We start from the raw sequence: 19,072 nt of genomic DNA, 5'->3' as shown, positions 1-19,072 counted from the left end.
TAGATTTTAGTTTAACTACAGTCTGAAGTCTGAAGTCTGATGAGACTGCAGGGTGTTCTGGTTTGTCTAATAATAGTGTTCATGCTGTGAGAACATGTTTGCTTCCTGCTCTGTGGTGAAGTGTGTCAGTCTGCATTAGAAGAAGATGCAGCTCTGTGGTCAGTCTGTGTTTCACAGCAGAGGTGTGAAAATGAGAAAACTGTAAAAAGCTGCTGTGGTTTATTAAAATAATCTCTTCATGAAGCTGCATAAAAAATCATCTGCAGTAATTTAAATGTTTTATTCTGCAGAGCGTGAACCAGCTGAAGACGTCAGTTATGGATAAACAAAGAGGCCCAGGTACAGCTGCTCTTTATCTTTGACTGTGGACAGAGACAAGCTAGCTGCTCACCCTGTTTACAGCCATCATGCTAAGCTAGGCTAACCAAACCACACCATGAATCAACTCACAACTCAGGCATATGAAGGATAAACCACTTCAAGCTGCACAGAGCTGAGCAGGACAGAAACAGACTTAAAACATTTGATGGAAATCTGTGTGACAAAGTGGTTACCATGAAGTCCTTTACTTAACCATACTGATGATTTATTTTCTTGTTATTTTACAGTCACCCATAATGCTTTAATTTAGACATTGCTGGTGTAACTTTGCTTAACACACACTATCCCGGGTTTGTTTGTGGTAGCAGTAGTTACATCCATTACATCCATGTGTATGTTTTTTAAAGCAAACACTACTAATCATTTGAATTTTCTTCTGTTTCCAGGCAAATGTCCGGTTAAATTATGTGTCTTTATTTTGTTTTGGTTATACTTACCATGTTTGTCCATGTTTTTTATTCAGGTCCTATATTTAAGACAGGTATATGGGAAGGGCCGAAAGTACTTCCTGTTTATGTAGGGTCATGAGGTCAATGATTGCATCATTGGGTTAGGGCAGGGGTCGGCAACCTGCGGCTCCGGAGCCTCATGCGGCTCTTTAGTCCTTATAGTCCTCCGTGTGGTTTGAGAAAATAAATTAAAACTATTTAGCTGGAGTGTATTTTATTTATGTTGGTTCTTTTTTAACTTGTAGTTCTAAATTGGAAGATTATTGTGATATGGAAATATAAAAATAAAATTATATTCTATTATTTTTTCATCGCTCAAAATAAGCGTCACACTTGCGGAACCCGGTGTACCCGCCGAAACGCCGTGCATTTATCGAGACTTTCGACCCCAGGTAGGCCAATTATGGATCTTTGGATCCACATTATGTCAGCAGCTGTTCTCCACCGTGAACTATGTTAAAAACAAACCCTGCTCACGCCTCACAGACGACAGCTTACAAATTTAAAGTGAAACAACACAAAACACTGCAAACCACAACACAATTAAATATAAATTATAATATGAAAACAAAAAGAACATACATATTCTCTGTCATATGGACCTGCATGAATAAACTTTCTGAATCCTTTATCATCTGCAACTGAAAATAGTTGTGGATGATTGCTATACCTTTCTAATGTGACGTTGTTGTCCCTGGCTCTCTTTCTCTCTCTCTCTCTCTCCCGCTCTGTTCCTGTGCTGAGTGTAACTACCGCCCCTCTGCCCAGCGTAAAGCACAAGGCTCGCCTGCGGAGTGAAGCGGAAAAAAAGTGCGAGAGAGAGGGTGAGAGAAAGAAAAAACCCACGTGACGGCTCGCGATAAGGCTCGCGTCGTTCACGTCAAAGAGGCGGATCTAAGAGCCATTTCGTTCGCGAACGACCCATCACTACACGGCAGACCTGACAATGTTTGCATGAACAGGCTTTTCAGCATCTCTTTATTGACCACTTTTCACACACGGTTGCTGTACGCATATAGCTGGTGTTAAAGCTCACAGCTCGACACACACCAACACAACAGCATAAATAGCACAGATGTTAAGGCGGCAAAGCATGATTACGGGTGCCGCTAAGGTGTGTCCGCCTCCCCTGCAGCCCCGCCACACACATTAACCAGGTAAAATACATATTTAGGCAGAATTTTGCAAATATCTATTTTTCATCTTTTAGCAGCATAGTGCTTTTTTCCAGTTATTTTTTAAAAGTCAGGTCAACTCTACACTGCAGCATCTGGACTCCCCAGGAACCTACGCCAGGATCCTGTTTGTGGACTTCAGCTCTGCCTTCAACACCATCCTTCCAGACCATCTCACTAGGCAAGCTTTCCCAGATGAATGTGCCTGATCCCATCTGCCGGTGGATCACTGACTTCCTGACGGACAGGAAGCAGCATGTGAGGCTGGGAAAGAATGTCTCGGACTCCCGGACCATCAGCACCGGCTCCCCTCAGGGCTGTGTTCTTTCTCCTCTGCTCTTCTCCCTGTACACCAACTGCTGCACCTCCACCCACCAGTCTGTCAAGCTAATCAAGTTTGCAGATGACACCACCGTTATTGGACTCATCTCGGACGGGGATGAGTCTGCCTACAGGAGGGAGGTTGAACGTCTGGTGTCCTGGTGCAGCCACAACAACCTGGTGCTGAATGTCCAGAAGACAGAGAGTACTGGATGTTTGCAAAGATGATGGTCTGGTTCGGAAAGCCAGAATACAACTAGGAAATAGAAAACTATCAGAAGAGGGTGAAAGGCTCAATAAACCATCCACTCTTGAACGCCCTATACATAAATTAGTGGTCCTAATAGAAAGTAACTAGAATGTTCCAGTGGAACTTCTGTAAATGTGTATGGGATGGTTAAAGTATTAGGATTGACTTGCAAGTTTGTCACAATGTTTGGTTCTGTAAATTCCTAGATTTATTCAAATTATTTACAGATTTCATAAATCATAGTAATTTGGTGGGAGTGTAACTGTCCCTGAGACAGTTAAAATAAAGTTGGTTATTTCATGTTTCTGTGATAGATTCATGCTTAATTTACTTCATTTATTTATAAGATAAGATGATAAAAGTTTAACAATGTTATTCTGCATGTGGTTCAAGAGGCGCACGCGGTATAGTTTCATGTATATTGTTTGTATATTGTTGCATACGTGTTCTACACTGGTAATGAGAGGACGTTTTTGTGATATCCATTATTGTGCATTTTTCTTTTCTGCTTGCACAAGACTGTTTATGGACACTGATATGAGAGACTGATAAGCTCAAAACATTCATGTTGTAAACTTTGTGTTTCTTCAGTTTTCACGGTGTCTGAGGACAATGGGAGGCAGAGCCTTCAGTTTTCAGGCCCCTCTTCTGTGGAACCAGCTTCCAGTTTGGATTCAGGAGACAGACACTATCTCTACTTTCAAGATTAGGCTTAAAACTTTCATTTTTGCTAAAGCATATAGTTAGGGCTGGATCAGGTGACCCTGAATCCTCCCTTAGTTATGCTGCAATAGACATAGGCTGCCGGGGATTCCCATGATGCATTGAGTTTTTCCTTTCCAGTCACCTTTCTCACTCACTATGTATTAACAGACCTCTCTGCATTGAATCATATCTGTTATTAACCTCTGTCTCTCTTCCACAGCATGTCTTTATCCTGTCTTTCTTCTCTCACCCCAACCGATCACAGCAGATGGCCCCGCCCCTCCCTGAGCCTGGTTCTGCCGGAGGTTTCTTCCTGTTAAAAGGGAGTTTTTCCTTCCCACTGTCGCCAAAGTGCTTGCTCATAGGGGGTCATATGATTGTTGGGTTTTTCTCTGTATCTATGAAGCGCCTTGAGGCGACTTTTGTTGGGATTTGGCGCTATATAAATAAAATTGAATTGAATTGAAATACCATTGTGAGGCATTTAAAGTCCAACAGCTCCCTCTAGTGGCCATATATAAACATGTGTGAGGATGGTGTTAATGTAAAATATGTGACTGGGAGAAACAGTTTGCCAGCTCTAAACTCAAGTGGTATTCAGATGGCAGGGAGGATGCCAGACAGACCTTGTATTCCTAAACATATGGTGAGGGTGAGCTGAGAATACCTGGCAGAGGTCCTAGTCTGTGGGATTTTCAACTCCCAACTGCAGCAGAACTTCAATAGCAATAGGCTTGGGGCATTGAGTCTGATCCATGATCTGGACCATGCTCTGCACCTTCATTACTGTGGCTGCAAAGTGGTTGGTGAGTCTTGTGGTGTTATCCCCTGAACCGGATGACGGACTCCTACAATGAAGAGAGCCATCGAGCTAAAGAAGGTTTTTGGGCCCTTATTATGCAGTTACATAAATTTCAGTGCACTATTACTCAACTGTAACCACTATTGCTACAATGATATTACATGAATACTAACTGGTTATTGCAGTAATTGACTAGTAATAACCTATTATTAGCATCATTACGTTCTATTTCAACCTTGGTACTATTGCCACTTTATTACAGAGCTGTAATAGAAAGTGCTACTGTTTTTTATTTTTGTTGTTTGAGTTTTTGTTCATAACTGCTTTGATTCATGACATCTGTTTTTTTACTTCTTGAATGTAACATATATTTTAAATCTCTGCTCTCAGCATGTTGTATAGGAAGTAGAATTAAATTTTATTTTCAATCATAATACCAAGTTTATCTGGATCCATAGGCTGTTACTTTGTTACTTTGCCCCTGCAGGTGTGCATTAGTTCCATATATGGAACAAACAGCAACCACACCTTAGCAATGTGGTTGCTAAGGTGTTGCAATGGCACTGATGTCACACAGGTGCAGGGTATGTTGTGTAAAACAGGCTGATACAGGTTAATACAGGTCTGTGGCTGCTTGGTACAGAGGTAGCATTACCCACAGAGATTTAACTTTTTTATTTTATCTTTAGATTAATGAACAATTGACTTTTGTAAAACCTTTTGAGTGTAATTAAACAGCAGGTTTCTTTTTACCACTGAAAAAACAGACCTCACACCTTTTTTTAAAATCTTTTAATGGATAAACGTTCAATCCTGATGATCAGAGGACTCTTCAAGTGATCCCTGCAAAACAGTAAGTCTTAAAAACACTTTTGTTTCTAAGTAATCTTAGATCTGGGGTGATCGTGGCTCAAGAGTTGGGAGTTTGCCTTGTAATCGGAAGGTTTCCGGTTCGAGCCCCGGCTCGGACAGTCTCGGTCGTTGTGTCCTTGGGCAAGACACTTCACCCGTTGCCTACTGGTGGTGGTCAGAGGGCCCGGTGGCGCCAGTGTTTGGCAGCCTCGCCTCTGTCAGTGCGCCCCAGGGTGGCTGTGGCTACAATGTAGCTGCCATCACCAGTGTGTGAATGGGTGGATGACTGGATATGTAAAGCGCTTTGGGGTCCTTAGGGACTAGTAAAGCGCTATATAAATACAGGCCATTTACCATTTAATCTGATCTGTGACTTACAACAAGTCTGCAGCAGACAGACGAGTTCTCTGCAGATTATTTTCTGCTGCCTGTCTCTACATGTTTTCTCTGTGTGTGTTTCTGCTGCTTCTTTGTCCTCACTGTAAACAGATGTACTGAGAGACTCCTGCACTGATGTTTCATAGGACAGTCCAAACAGCCTCACTGGTTCTCCATGAAGAACAAAGATTTGCTCTCTGTGGCTCCAACACAACTTAAAGACAATCAAAGGTGGACAAAGTTCTTCAGAACAGCTGTGGTTTTATGGAGGCTACAGCTAAATGCTGCCTCCTCCATGGTACAATATACATTTTTATACAGTGACGCCATTTTGACCTTTGTGTTTTCACCTCTTTTCTCATGATGAACATGTTTCTGATAATCCTCCAGTGAGATTATGATTCTTGTTTTGTGTTTATGGTCTCTTTAAGAGTGAGTTTCTGTGTTTTAGTTTAGTTTATTAGAGTTGGTTCAGTTTTTGTCTTGTCAAGAATCACTTTACTGACTTGTGAATCATGATTCACAAGCCCAACTGACTCATTCACTGACTCACCCCTGTTACTGTTAGCAAACTAATTTCATTAGAAGAAATATATCAAGTTTATAATTAAAATTGTGAGAAAAAAAAACAACAGCCAGTTTATTAACTAAAACATTTCTGCTCTGGACTGGAAGAAAAAACCCTGAGTAGAAAGCTCACATCAAGCGTGTTACCGTGGAAGAGACGCTTCTTCATCTGAGATGAAGTCTTATAGTCTGACTGACGCAGTATAACATTCAGGCTACACTTTGTTTGTTTTGCAAAGATAATAAGCAGACTAAAGAAAACAAAAAAAAATAACTCAGTTCCACCACTATTAAAAAAAAATACAGGGTCTGACTCGCATTTCTCGCATGAGAAAATATATATTTGACACATTTGTGGAAAATACTAATACAATAAAATAAATGTTCCCTTTAGAAATCTTGATTTTCTTGCTCTTTCTTGCTCTATAAAATAGTTATTTTTCTTTTTCATTCACTCATCTTAGCAGTAGGATTTACAGGTGCTAAATGTGGCAGAATAAGTCGTGATAATACTGGAAAAAAGAAAAAAAAAAGATGATGTCATGTGGGGAATTGCACCTCCCGAAATATTAATCTAATAAACCTTGTTTATCACCTGATAATAAAAGCACACAGACTCAATAATGGTGAAATTGTTTGACTTGTTTTAAGTTTCAGTAAAATTATTTGTTTCACACATTTCAGTGTCTGAATATATAATTTGTAATAAAGTGTATTATAAAGTAACAACTATCATCACTGATAACAAATGACTGAAACATTACATCTGCCACTATATGAGCATCCTGGTTGTGCTGCATTCCCAAATACGTATACGTAAATATAAGTTCCCACTTTGAACTTAAATGAAACACTCCCTCAACTTGATTTTGGACTTGAATGTCAGAGCACCTGCAGCCAACCAGAGTTCACAGTCCAGGATAGGAGTGGTGACATAAACATCAGTAAAACTTGTGATCTCTACTGTGATGCTTGTGTATTTGTGACTCACTAAATGAGACAAACACAGAGCACTGACCAGGAGCAAATGTGTCACAGATCATACAGAGTGAAGCATCTTACAGATCAGGAAAAAATATAAAATTAACACAAACACTTTAAAATTTCTTAAACTGCAAAGAGCTCGGTAATGAATGAGTACCTGTTCTACTTCAAGATGAGTGTGTAGATTATAAACTGTTGCATTTGCAGGAGTTACTGACAATAACCTTCAGTCAGTAATAAATTTCACTTTAATCAGTCCACAAACTAAAGTGATATTTGTTCTACCTTTGTTAGGCTGCAGGACAGAGTCAGACTTGTAGTGATGTGTCATGAGCAAAATCATCGTCTCTAAGAGCCGATGGTTTGTAGTGAATCAGAAGAGCCGACTCCCCACTTTTTCTTAACAAGGTTTGATGTTTAACTGTCGTCCCACATGCATCACACACAGCATAATTTCTATGCTGAACGCAAATATAGTTATGATCTGTGAACAAAGTCAAGATTGTGTGTTTCGTGGTCTGATGTTTTGTGCTTCATTGGCTCACACTCTTGTGGAGCCGTAGCACGCACATGAAGGAGAGGCGGAAGGTGATTGTAGTTCCTGTTAACAGGGTATTACCGACTATCCCTCTAATTGCCGATCTTACTCAGAGTTTACCTAAATTAGATATTGATATTTTCATATGGGAACTGATACTGCAAACTTTGGTGATGGAAGTATTAATATTTCAGGATCACTGTGAAAATCACTACCCCTCAGCCCGTGAGTGAGACGGCAAACAGCGGTGAGGAGAGTGCAAATGCGTCACAAAAACACATAAATATGACTGATACCCATAAACGAAGCAGGAATTTGATTTTTCTGAGTGTCAATCTGCATTGAGGACATACTGTTTGGCTGCTGAGTTTGGTTCTGTTTCTGCTTTATTGATTTGTTTACAGTGTTTTGTTTTTGTGTTAAATTAAAAGTAAAATGATTAAAATAGTAAACTTAAGTAAGAATGCCTGCTTTTGTAACAGAACAAATTAGGCAATTATAAGGCTTCTCATAAAAAAAAACTGAATGCAAAAGTGGTTATCAACTCGCAAAGCATTCATATTTGCCAAGTAAAGCTAAAATATGAGGCTACAGAAGATAATAAATTAAGAGCCATTTGGGAGCCAAAAGAACCAGCTCTCTGAAAAGAGCCGAACTTCCCATCACTACAGACTTGAACACACTGACTAAACCTCAGTGTTTAAATGTTTCTACGGTGAAGATTCAGAGCTCAAATGTGCAGCTGCCACAAAAATAAAGTGCAGAAAATATATATATGTGACCTGTAGGCAGCACTATTTAAATAGGTCATAAGCCTTAGACATGCAGTCAGTTCACCAGCTTTAATGCTATCTTATCTTAAGTGTTCTTAGAACTGCGCTCTCGTGGACAGAGATCTCCGATGTTGCTCCTGGGATCCTCTGGAATCACTCACTCTGCAGTATAGGAGTTACTCCTCTGAGCACACCGATCACCACTGGGACCTTCACCCTCCACATCTTATAAAGCTCTTCTCTGGGCCCGTGGTATGTCCCGAGCTTCTTGCGTTCCCTCTTCCTGATGTTGCCCTCACTCATATATCTACCACTACGACTGTCTTCCTCTGTTTGTCAACCACCACTATGTCCAGGTGGTTAGCCATCACCAGTTTGTCTGTCTTTATCTGGAAATCCCCCAGGATTCTCAACCACGGGGTATGTCCCAATTTGACCTCGGGATTTTCAGGCCATACTTAGGACAGATGTTTGTTTATGTGGGAGTTGTGCCAAGTTAAGTTTCCCCGACAGAATATGTTTCCCTTGTGTCGCAAGCACGCACTGGGCTTTCCAAATCACGGACAAAGTATCCCATATTCTTAATTATTAGTTTACAAATACTTCTTATAATGAATAACTACTCCTGAAATTTTGGAGATGTTAATTCTTTATACAGTAAAGTTACAGTGGGATACAAATAATATCAGACAAAATGTCCTTGGTTCATTAAAATAATCCCATCCAATAACACGTTAGAATAATAAATAAATCATTTGCTATTGTAACCCGTAAACTGAACGGTAATGGAACAATACTTTCACTAATGTGAAACATCACTACTTCTGTGTCTAGTTGTTGGAAAGGAGGTGGAGTCAACTGGGTCCGCTCTTATTGGCCAGATCCTGCTCCTGACTCAGGGGAAACAGATTCTGTCGGGGATGCTTACCTTGGCATGACACCGGCCACTTGGTTATGGTGTTCCACGTATGCCATGCCTGCTAGCATCTTACACCCTGCTGTTTATGTTCTCCGATCACACTCCCGTCCAGTAGGCAGTGTTCTGAAGGCAGGACTGTGATGCAGTTTTCTGAGTTTTGTGAGTAATGTTTTGACTGGGATGGAAAATGGTGTTCATGAAGGCAGTGTGAATCACAAGTTATGCTCGGGAGCAGTTTATGTGGGTTCAATGAGAGTGTGCGTCCATAAGACTGAACCACACACATACCCACACCCACGCTAAATCTGCCATTATAGAGCTGAACGATCATCCCCTGACCTCATTATTTTCTGGAGGGTCATAGTGGCACTTGACCTGTAGAACTGAACCTCATATCAGAAATCATCATAACAGGCAGCAATGTACAAGACAAAGACAACGTAGATGACGAAGAAAAAAAGAAGGTCAATATGCATCACAACAGCTATTGCGGAAGTGTTTTTATCAAACTTGATTTCCCGTTACCTGTGATGGCTGCTGAAATATATCTACCATTTTACTGGACTTTGCTGGTTCTAATTGTGCAGGTTAGATTTAGTTGTTATAAAGTCAAACATGTTTTAAATGTGCTACTTTTCATCCTGTTTGTAACAGAGGAAAGTATCGGTTGGTTTAAGACTGACTCAGTTACTGGCATCCCCGGCGGCATCTTCAGATCCCACAACTTACAGCAGGTTTTTCAATAATGGGTTAAAGAGCGATGTTAAACGTAACTTGTAATAATAACCCCAAAACTTGTGTGATGACAGCATGAGCCTTGAGATTCCTTGAGTTTCTTGGCCCAAACAAATCTCTTTTCTGCTTGTTGCTTTTCCTTAGTCGTAGTTTCTTAGCAGCTATTTGAACATGAAGGCCTTATTCACCAGTCTTCTCTGAAGAAGTGACGTAGAGATGTGTCTGCTACTGGAGCTCTATGTGACATTTATCTGGGCTCTGATCTGAGGTGCTGTTAACTTGTGATTTTTGAGGCTGGTGGCTCAGATGAATTTATCCTGAGCAGCAAAGGTGACTCTTGGTCTTCCTTTCCTGGTGTCGTCCTCATGTGAGCCAGTTTCATCGTAGCACTTGATGTTTTTTCCAACTGCACTTGGGGAAACATTCAAACTTTTAGCAATTTTCCAGACTGACTGACCTTCAGTTCTTAAAGTAATGATGGAGGTGACTACAGGTGACTACATCATTAAGCTCGCTGACTGAGAGAAGGCCAATGGTTTATGGTGCTGTCAGTAAAGCAAAATAATAATAATAATAATAATAATAAACTTTATTTATAAAGCACACTAAAAAACCAAGGGTATACCAAGGTGCTTGACAAAAATAAAATAGGAAAAGGGAGATGGGAAGGAAAAGAGAAAGGACCTGGCACGTATCAATTATAAAAACCTTGACAATCATAAGATATAAAAGTAGTTCACAAGCATAAAAAATGTACCAGCGCACACCAAGTGTTAACTAGGTGGAAAGGCAAGATTAAACAAATAAGTCTTAAGCCGTGATTGAAACAGTGGCATAGAGTCAGACACCCGGATAGCGACAGGAAGGTTCCATAAGACCGGGGCAGCTACAGCAAACGCGCGGTCACCGCGAGACTTCAGCCGAGAACGAGGTTGCTCCAGAAGAATTTGGGTAGCACATCTAAGTGCTCTGACAGGAGTGTGTAACCTGAGAAGCTCATTGAGGTAGCTCGGCGCCAAGTTATTAATGGTTTTGTAGGTGAAAAGTAATATTTTAAATTGAATACGGTATTTAATTGGAAGCCAGTGCAAGCCAGCAAGAACAGGAGTGATGGAAGAAAACTTCCTGCTTCCTGTCAAAAGGTGTGCCGCCGCATTCTGGACAGTCTGAAATCTAACGGGAAGGGTGGAGGAAAGGCCAATGTAAAGAGAGTTGCAGTAGTCCAACCTGGAAGTCACGAATGCATGAATGAGTTTTTCCAGATCAATGTGCAGAATATAGCGCTTAGCCTTAGAAACGAGGCGCAGCTGATTAAAACTAGACCTCGCAACAGCAGACACTTGCTTGTCAAATTTAAGCGAGCTATCCAGTAGTATGCCCAAATTACTGGCATAGTCAGAGGGAGAGCTAGCAAAAGGCATCAGAGCAGCACACAGTTGGTCGCGGGGGATTTTACTATCAAACACCACGATCTCCGTTTTCTTTTCGTTCAGGACAAGAGAATTACTCTTGAACCAACCTTTAACCTCACGCATGCATTCGCGAAAATAGTGAAAAGACATAGCAAGATTGTCGGTAATCTCAAAATAAATCTGTATATCATCAGCATAGCAATGAAAGGCAATATTATACTTCTCAAAAATTGCTCCAAGAGGGAGCAGATATAGTGAAAAGAGAATAGGGCCTAATACAGATCCTTGAGGCACACCACAGCGTACAGCTACCGAGGAAGATGAGAAGTTGCCCAAATTAACCGAAAAAGACCTGTCAGCAAGATAAGATTTAAACCAGTTGAGGGCAGTGCCTCTTATACCCACAGTATGCTCAAGTCTTAGTAGAAGAATGTTATGATCAACCATATCAAAAGCAGAGGAAAGGTCCAATAAAACCAGGACCACAGAGCGTCCAGAGTCAGTGCTTACAAATAGGTCATTGAGAACTCTAAGCAAGGCCGTTTCAGTGCTGTGCCGTGGCTTAAAGGCAGACTGAAATTTCTCTGCAAAGCAAAAGGTGGCTACTTAGTGTAATCTAAAATATAAAACATATTTAGAGTTCTTATTCTCTCTTATTCTTTGCCACGTAATTCCATATCTCTTGCTTCATATATTTGATGTCTGTTTGTATTAGGTAAGTAGTAAAGATAAAGAAAATATAATAAATGAAAAGGTGTGTCAAACCTCTTGGTAGGACTGGCAGTTTTGTTTTTCAGTTGTTTTTATATAATTTTGTTTCGTTTTGGGGTTTTTTACCGTACAAATTTTCCTCCTGCTATTCTCCAGTCACTCCAGTAGGTAACGCTAAAGTACCATTGGTACTGTAAGCTGATTGGCCAACAACCATTCACATCACAAAGAAGAAGACAAATTAGACGAAGAAGAAATGGAGTAGCTGGAGGAGCAGATCTCAGTCGGAATTTTCAGTTTGATCACGTCCTCAGTCTGTATTTCAAACGGGGAAAGTCAGAGCAGCTTCATGAAGCTCAAGTTAACAATCCGACATGGAGGCGGGAAATGTACCTGTAATAAAACTAAATCTTTTGAATCTGTTCCCCACTGTGGTGTATTTTAGACTTGCTAAATAATCCGTGCACAGAGCACTGACCAAGCTCTAATATGAACAACCTGCAGTCATGGTTTTACCTGCAACAAGGCTAGCATTGCACCGCTCTGCTACTCATCAATGAATGGCTCTAGCTTGCAAAGTAGTAAATGAAAACCTTCACAGTGTGAGCGAGTAGCAAGGGTCTTACTCAGCCTTCCGAGTGCAACGAAACGCATCACAACACATAATGCGGAAGCGTTTGATCAAACCTTGTTTCCCGTTACCCCAACTGTGATGGCTGCCAAAATATATATTGCGTTTTGGTGGACTTGTCTGGTTGCCTTCGTCTGTGCAGGTTAAATTTAGTTATTATAAAGTCAAACATGTTGTAAAGCTGTTATTTAAACTGGCCGGTACTTTATTCTGAGATAAATATGATGAAAGACTGACTCGGTTACTGGCATCCCCGGTGGCACCTTCAGATGCCACAACTTAGAGCATCTTTTTCAATAATGGCTTAACGAGTTATGTTGAATTTAACTCCAGTGTTTTCATGAAGGTGTCTGTCTCTAGATCAGCTCGTTAACAGATGCTGGACACATTTCCTGGTTCAGAGTTTCGGTTTAAAAACAGCAGGAAGCACCAGTGTTTACTGATTCTTTTACACGCAGCACATTAAAGTGAAATATAAACTATCTGCTGGGAGAAACCATCTTATATGTGCAGCGTGTTAAGTTGTAGCCACTAAAATTGCTCTATGACGCATTCTGACGGGAAAGTCCGTGAACTAATTTAGCGATACAGGAAGTGTACGAATGATTTGCTGCCGCATTAATCTCTTCTTTTTGAAACGCTTTTGCATTTTACTGTGAGACGCTGCAATTCCTGAGTTACCACAGGAAAACAACCTCTGCTGGGCCTTCTCTTTAATAGCCTATTAGCCTTTTTTTCCATTTCTACCTACCGTAGTCGGCTCAGCGTGGTTTTTAGTTTTCCATCGTGTGGTAGTACCTGATAACGGGCACTTTTTAGTACCTGGTTAATGACTTTTACCATGAATTAATGTTTCAATCTTAAACACGATCAACCTGTCTGTAATAATCAGCTACGTGCCACATTTACTTCAAAAACGCAACTTCCTGACCCAGCTGTCTTGGCTCATTATAGGCCAAGTGCCAACCGTCCATATATCTCAATTATTCCTGTCTTCCACCCCTTGGTCAGCACATGCGTTCCCCTCCCTGAGCTTGGTTCTGCTGGATGTTTCTTCGTGTTAAAATGGAGTTTTTCCTTCCCACTGTCACTACAGTGCTTGCTCATAGGATCATATGATTGTTTATTAAGCTGTTCTCAATTGTAATGGAAAAAGAGTCGCGCTGAGTCATACAGTGTTGAGCTGATCCAACTGGGTACTAATGAAAAATGGTTTATATGTGTAAGGACTAGTTCCTCTGAAAAGGTGGATCCTAATAATCTGAAGTGATTCACAGTTGTTGAAAGGCTGGAAGGTGGAGTGTTGACAGTCTTTGACTGGAAGCAACTGGTCCACCTACTGTTTTTAGGATAACTCGATTGTTCCCAGTCAGACCAGTGACAGTGGTGTCATCTGCAAACTTCAGGAGTTTCACAGATGCTTCTCCTGAGGTGCAGTCATTAGTGTAGAGAGAGAAGACCAGTGGCAAGAGAACACACCTCTGGTGCAGCCCACTGTTGATGGTCTGTGTGCCTGATGTGAATCTTGAATCTTGAGGAAGCTGGTAGTCCTCTGACAGGTGGAGGTGGGCACAGTAAGTTGGGTGAGCTTCTGCTGCAGGATGTCTGGGATGACTTTGTTGGATACAGGATACTGGCGCATGTCCCAGGTTGGTTGAGGTGATGCAGGATTTACTGCAGTCCCATACTGATGCATCCTCAGCTGACCTGTTTGCCCAGTAGGGAAACTACAGGGTGTCCAGCAGAGGCTTTGATGCCCTTCAGGTGTCTCAACACGAGTCTCAAAGGACTTCATGACCACAGATGTCAGGGAGACAGGCCTGTAGTCATTTAATCCTGTAATGGATGACTTCTTTGAGACTAATAGATTACATTTTATTACATTTTTACTACTGTTGAAATTCACTGCAACCATCTCAGAGCTCTTTCTCTTTTCTGTGGGTGGTGCATGGCCATTCCTAATTCACGAGACAGAGGATCATTTATCCGTTTGAAGGTCAGTGGATCGATCACTGGCTCCTGTAGCCTGCATGCTAAAGTCTCCTTGGACAAGAACAGAACTTTCTCCTCAGGATACTGAACCCTGAGTTGTTGCTGGTCAGAGTGCAAATCTGAGAAAGCACTGAGGCAGAGATAACAGTGGTGTGTGTGTGTGTGTGTGTGTGTGTGTGTGTGTGTGTGTGTGTGTGTGTGTGTGTGTGTGTGTGTGTGTGTGTGTGGGTGTGGGTGTGTGTGTGTGAATGATCAGCTGAGGAGAAGGTTGTTATATGAGTAACAGTCCCTTTGCTGTATGAAGCTGAGAGTGGGAGGGCTTCTTTCAAATCTGACCTGCAGTCAGTTCCAGCGTCTCACTTCAATCTGCTCTGTGTCGTTTCCTCTTTCAGACCAGAAAAACATCACAGCTGAGTCTGGACAGGACGTCACTCTGACATGTCGAGCTCTAAATAATAACACCATCATTGTTTTAAAGTGGAGCAGAGCTGACCTGAGAGATGAATATGTGCTTTTGTACAAGGATGATCAGTTTGTTCCAGCCAACCAGCATCCATCTTTTAAGAACCGGGTGGATCTGAAGGACAGACAGATGAAGGATGGAGACGTGTCTCTGATTCTGAACAATGTGACGATTAATGACACTGGAACATATGAGTGTGTTGTCATTCCCAGAGGTGGAGGCAGTTCAAAGCCCATCAGCATCATCCACCTTCATGTTGTTCCTCCAGGTGAGTGAGTAGAGTTGAGTGTGTGTGTGATCAGAGGTGAAGCTGCTTCCTGGTTGTTGATGTTTGTTTCTAAAGATGTTGTTGATGAGACTTTGTAGAAAGCAGCTGGTCTGAGTGATGTGATCAGAGTGCAGTAGATAATGTCTGACAGCAGTTTGAAGAGGAAATGGATTCTGTTCTGTTCTTCACTCATCACCTACCTGACAGCTGACACCTCACACCTGTTTCTCACCTGCAGGTCACACAGGAGGAGACACAGAGGATGGATCTGTTGGACTGAAAGTTGGTCTGTCAGTTTCTGCTGTTCTTCTTGTTGCTGCTGTTGGTGGATTTTTGATCTACAGAAAACATGAAAAAACAAAGAGTCAGGATCCGCACCATCAACCTGCTGAATTGCAGTCTGTTTGAAATGTGAGTTTTTACAGCTGAACTCCTGGAGTCTGAGTCTCCTGCTGAGCCAGACTTCATTTAGTGTTATTAAACATTCAGAAGATGATATGAGGACAGACATCAGTCAGCTCTCAGAGATTTGAACTTCCTGTTTTTGTTTGTTTGCTTTGTGTGCATCAGTATTAGTTATTAGTTTGTTTTAGCTTCCAGGTTAGTCGCTCATCTCAGTGGAAGAGTTTATGTTCTTAAACAGTGTGTCAGGGGTTGACATTTGTAAAAGCACAGTAAGAGAGAAATGAGACACTGGCAGACCGACTCAGAGTTTCAAAGACGTGCGCACGGGTGAGAGTCTCTGAGCAGACTAACACACCGAGCACCGTTTACTCGCTTTATTTATAAGGCAAAATGGGTTACATAGTACTTCCTCTTTCAACTGAAGAGGGGAGAGCTCAGGCATTGTCTTAGCTATCTAACTTCTGCACACAAACTGAAAAACAACGACACAGCAGTATTCATGCTTATCTGACATCGCAGACACTGAAGTAAAGAATGCATGTATATATCCTGTCTTTGTCAAACATCCCACACACTTAAGCAAGGAATACATTGTGTTCTTTTCAACAGTAAGCTTTACCGTGTGAAAATATATAAACACTTGATTATAAGGCATACTTGTTTCTACTTGATTATACTTTAATGATTTAACTAAAATAAAAATTCTCTTAACACAGTGTTATTTACACTTTTGCCTTATTTATATGTGGAACATTCAAGACTTCCAGGACTTCATCATTCAAACAAAGAAAAGTTACATATCTGAGAATAAGATCAGTGATATTCAACAACAAAAACCATTTTATGTGACAAACATCTTCTTTGTCTCTGATGTCAACAGAAATAAGTTTGTTTCATCTTCAGGTTCAGCTGTTTGTGAGGTCAGACTCAGACTGATCCTCGTGTTTAGATGTTACACAATAATTCCAGACACTGACTGACAACACAAACACAACACAAAGTGCTCAGGGTCCATTTATCAGCTAGAACTGAGTGACTGAATAATCTGATATTATTATGAAACCAAAGAGAAATGTGTTACATGGAGCTGCAGAGTCACATGTTTCCTCTGATCTATGAAGCCTTAACTTGTTCCTCCATGAAGGAGACTCTTCAGTTTAAACACGTCAAGATTATTTATTATTTTATCTTTATACCAGTTTGTTTACTGATAAAGTTTTAAAGTGTTACTCTTCAATGTTTGTCTTTGTTTCCTGTCGCTGTAAAAGTTTCCTGACCTGCTGTTTGAATGTGTGCAGATTTGATCTCACCTTGAATGTAACAGTGTGAACATTTATACATTTAACCTGATATTATTACAACCTGTGATCTGTGTTAGCTCAGTAGCCCCTCTCAGAGATAGGAGATAAATAACAGAGCTGAATATCTGGCAGTTCATGGGATATCAGTATGATGTGGGTTATTGAGCACAACACACAGTTTTGTGTATTAACATCTTTGTGCCTGCTATATGAAACAAGCATGTTAAATTACTGCCTATTTAATGAGAAGAGCAAAAGTTGATTTGTTCTTTTGAATTTTGAAGTGACATTCATATAGCTTCTGTGCTACTAAAACCTACTGTTCTTGTATAATGTGTCTGCCAGACCAGAACATTCTGTTCATATCCACATAATAAACATAATCTCTAAAAGATAAATAATTGGTTGTCTATGATTGTCTGCACACCACAGAGTTGAGGCATTAACCAAACATAGTTACAACATCACCACTAAACTGTGTGAAACAGATGGAAACAGGCATGAACGTAGACTCAAAATGAACAGACAGTTTCATAAAGAACTCATGAATACTGTTCAGATGAAATTATTTGAAGTGTCTCAATGTTATGCTTTATATGAACCAAAATGCCATATAACCATACAGTGTAGTATTAAGTGGACACGGCCCTGAAAGTAAAGGGATTAGACTACGTGTCCTTGGGGGTAGAAATGGTAAATGGCCTGTATTTGTATAGCGCTTTAATTAGTCCCTAAGGACCCCAAAGCGCTTTACACATTCAGTCATCCACCCATTCACACACTGGTGATGGCAGCTACATTGCAACCTCAGCCACCCTGGCACACTGACAGAGGCGAGGCCGGACACTGGTGCCACCGGGCCTTCTGACCAGCACCAGTAGGCACAACGACCCAAGGAGACTGTTGAGCCGGGGCTCAAACCGGCAACCTTCCGATTACAAGATGACCTCCCAAGAAAGGGCCACGTTTGCCCAAGAAAGCTGTAGACTCACGCTTGCATGAGAAAAAGTAGATAAACTCAAAAAAAAGTGAAATTGGGTAGTTATCGCATTTACAGGACTCAAACATGTAATTCAAACAAAATAAATGTATGTCTCTAAGGTGAATGTAATAAAATCATATAAGATCTACATAAAATTTACCAACTTAATACCTCTTGAATTTATTCTTGTTGATATGACATGATAAAATCTAATAAGAGTGGTTAGCTGCCTTAAAGACTCGCGATATCACAAGTTCACACGTGATTTTAAACCACAGGAGGCAGGAAAGCTCATGATCTGCTTCATGGTCATCTTGGAAAAGTAAGAGTCGTTCTATCTTCATCCATCTTGAAGAAAATACTTTTTGAGCAAAGGTATCATCAGTTTGTCGATTCTTTTCAGTACTATTTATTCACATTTTTGTCATGAATTTAGGAGTAGATTTCTAGGAGGCCCTCCCCACTTTGAACTGCGAAAGTAAGACAAAGAAGTTAATGTTGAGTGGAAAAAACGTTTTGTTAGTCATTCATTTTTGTCATGACATCACTTTGATTAGTTGAGTATCTGAGACTGAGACCACGGGACTGTAAAACATGATTGTTGGGCTTCATTTCTGTGCTGAACAGTCATTTAAGATTAGTTAGTAAATAACAATTAGTTAATGTTGTTCATGAGACTAAAGTCATCTCACTGTGGTAATGTAAATATAATATGGCCAATATTATAGTATTGTCAGATTATTATGAGATATATGTGTGTGTGTGTGTGTGTGTGTGTGTGTGTGTGTGTGTATATGTATATATACACACATATATGTATACACACATATATATATATACACACACACATATATATATATACACATATATATATACATATATATACACATATCAACAAGTACAAGTACCTCGGTCTGTGGGTGGACAATAAACTGGACTGGTCATGCAACACAGAGCACCTGTATAAAAAAGCCCAAAGCCGACTGTACTTCCTCAGGAGGCTGAGGTCTTTTAACATCTGTAGGAAGCTCCTGAGGATGTTTTACCAGTCAGTGGTTGCTGGAGTACTTTTCTATGC

General features: G+C 40.7%; 1 protein-coding gene and 1 long non-coding RNA gene across 3 annotated transcripts in view; one reads left to right on the top strand and one right to left on the bottom strand.

The window, feature by feature from the left end:
* LOC101479240 (matrix remodeling-associated protein 8) overlaps positions 1-19,072 on the bottom strand; it is a 359,831-nt gene that overhangs the window by 97,759 nt on the left and 243,000 nt on the right. The gene's annotated exons all lie outside the window — the stretch shown is intronic.
* Positions 12,628-15,946, top strand: LOC143414236 (uncharacterized). The gene is made up of 3 exons (XR_013094733.1): positions 12,628-12,725; positions 14,968-15,306; positions 15,545-15,946. It is a non-coding gene; the product is annotated as an uncharacterized LOC143414236 (long non-coding RNA).

This window comes from Maylandia zebra, linkage group LG3 (genome assembly GCF_041146795.1).
Source record: "Maylandia zebra isolate NMK-2024a linkage group LG3, Mzebra_GT3a, whole genome shotgun sequence".
Lineage (NCBI taxonomy): Eukaryota > Metazoa > Chordata > Actinopteri > Cichliformes > Cichlidae > Maylandia > Maylandia zebra.
This window is presented reverse-complemented; position numbering and strand designations above follow the sequence as displayed.